The 2,354-nt window shown below is 40.5% G+C and overlaps 1 non-coding gene across 1 annotated transcript; it reads right to left on the bottom strand.

Moving 5' to 3' along the window:
• Positions 1-709: 709 nt before the first annotated feature.
• On the bottom strand, positions 710-817 carry LOC112715896 (small nucleolar RNA R71). The gene has a single exon (XR_003160043.1). It is a non-coding gene; the product is annotated as a small nucleolar RNA R71 (small nucleolar RNA).
• Between the last annotated feature and the right edge of the window lie 1,537 nt (positions 818-2,354).

Below are 2,354 nucleotides of genomic sequence, written 5' to 3'. Positions count from 1 at the left end.
TTTATTTATTCATTTACTAACAATTCTCTTCATCTCAAAATTCGAACCCTCTCTTCTCCTCTGTGTTCGAATTTTTCTCTTCTCCTTCTTCTATTCTTTTCTTCTTCTACTCACATAAATGAATCTCTATACTGTTACATAGAGGATTCCTCTTCTTTTCTGTTCTCTTCTTTTTCACATGAGCAGGAGCAAGGATAAGAATATTCTTGTTGAAGCTGATCCGAAACCTGAAAGGACTCTGAAGAGGAAGCTAAGAGAAGCTAAAACACAACACTCTGAAGAGGACTTTAATGAAATTTTCGAAAAAGAAGTAGACATGACCGAACCCAACAACAATGCAAGGAAGATGCTTGGTGACTTTACTGCACCAAATTCCAACTTTCATGGAAGAAGCATCTCAATCCCTGCCATTGGAGCAAACAATTTTGAGCTTAAGCCTCAATTAGTTTCTCTGATGTAACAGAATTACAAGTTTCATGGACTTTCATCAAAAGATCCTTTTTAGTTCTTAACTGAATTCTTGCAGATCTGTGATACTATTAAGACCAATGGAGTTGATCCTGAGGTCTATAAGCTTATGCTTTTCCCTTTTGCTGTAAGAGACAGAGCTAGAACATGGTTGGACTCTCAACCTAGAGATAGCCTGAACTCTTGGGATAAGCTGGTCACGGATTTTTTAGCCAAGTTCTTTCCTCCTCAAAAGCTTAGCAAGCTTAGAGTGGATGTTCAAACCTTCAGACAGAAAGAAGGTGAATCCCTCTATGAAGCTTGGGAGAGATACAAGCAACTGACCAAAAAGTGTCCTTCTGACATGCTTTCAAAATGGACCATCCTGGATATATTCTATGATGGTCTGTCTGAATTGTCTAAGATGTCATTGGACCATTCTGCAGGTGAATCTATTCACCTGAAGAAAATGCCTGCAGAAGCTCAGGAACACATTGACATGGTTGCAAATAACCAGTTCATGTACACTTCTGAAAGAAATCCTGTGAGTAATGGGACGCCTCAGAGGAAGGGAGTTCTTGAAATTGATGCTGTGAATGCCATATTGGCTCAGAACAAAATGTTGACTCAACAAGTCAATATGATTTCTCAGAGTTTGAATGGATTGCAAAATGCATCCAACAATACTAAAGAAGCATCTTCTGAAAAAGAAGCTTATGATCCTGAGAACCCTGTAATGGCAGAGGTGAATTACATGGGTAAAGCCTATGGAAACACCTATAATCCCTCATGAAGAAATCATCCAAATTTCTCATGGAAAGATCAACAAAAACCTCAACAAGGCTTTAATAATGGTGGAAGAAATAGGTTAGCAATAGCAAGCCTTTTCCATCATCCTCTCAGCAACAGACAGAGAATTCTGAGCAGAGTCCCTCTAGCTTAGCAAACATAGTCTCTGATCTATCTAAGGCCACTCTAAGTTTCATGAATGAAACAAGGTCCTCCATTAGAAATTTGGAGGCACAAGTGGGCCAGCTAAGTAAAAGAGTCACTGAAACTCCTCCTAGTAATCTCCCAAGTAATACAGAAGAGAATCTAAAAAGAGAGTGCAAGGCCATAACCTTACTTGGTGTGGCCAAACCTAGAGAGGAGGAGAAGGACGTGAATCCCAGTGAGGAAGACCTCATGGGACGTCCTCTGGACAAAAAGGTGTTCCCATTTGAGGAACCTAAAGAATCTGAGGCTCATCTAGAGACCATAGAGATTCCATTGAACCTACTTCTGTCATTCATGAGCTCTGATGAATATTCTTCCTCTGAGGATGATGAAGATATTACTGAAGAGCAAGTTGCCAAGTATCTTGGAGCAATCATGAAGCTGAATGCCAAGTTATTTGGTAATGAGACTTGGGAGGATGAACCCCCCTTGCTCACCAATGAACTGAATGACTTGGTTAGGCAGACATTACCTCAAAAGAAATAGGATCCTGGTAAATTCCTAATTCCCTGTACCATAGGCACCATGACCTTTGAGAAGGCTCTGTGTGACCTGGGGTCAGGCATAAACTTAATGCCACTCTCTGTAATGGAGAAACTGTGAATCTTTGAGGTACATGCTGCCAAATTCTCATTAGAGATGGCAGACAAATCCATGAAAAAGGCTTATGGATAGGTAGAGGACGTGCTACTAAAGGTCAAAGGCCTTTACATCCTTGCTAATTTCATAATCCTAGACACTGGAAAGGATGAGGATGAATCCATCATCCTTGGAAGACCCTTCCTAGCCACAGCAAAAGCTATGATTGATGTAGACAGAGGAGAGTTGATCCTTCAATTGAATGAGGACTACCTTGTGTTTAAAACTCAATGATCTCCCTCTGTAACCATGGAGAGGAAGCAAGAAAAGCT

Source organism: Arachis hypogaea, chromosome 1, assembly GCF_003086295.3.
Source record: "Arachis hypogaea cultivar Tifrunner chromosome 1, arahy.Tifrunner.gnm2.J5K5, whole genome shotgun sequence".
Taxonomy (NCBI): Eukaryota; Viridiplantae; Streptophyta; class Magnoliopsida; order Fabales; family Fabaceae; genus Arachis; species Arachis hypogaea.
Note: the sequence above shows the minus strand (reverse complement) of the source record. Positions and strands in the feature narration are given on the sequence as shown.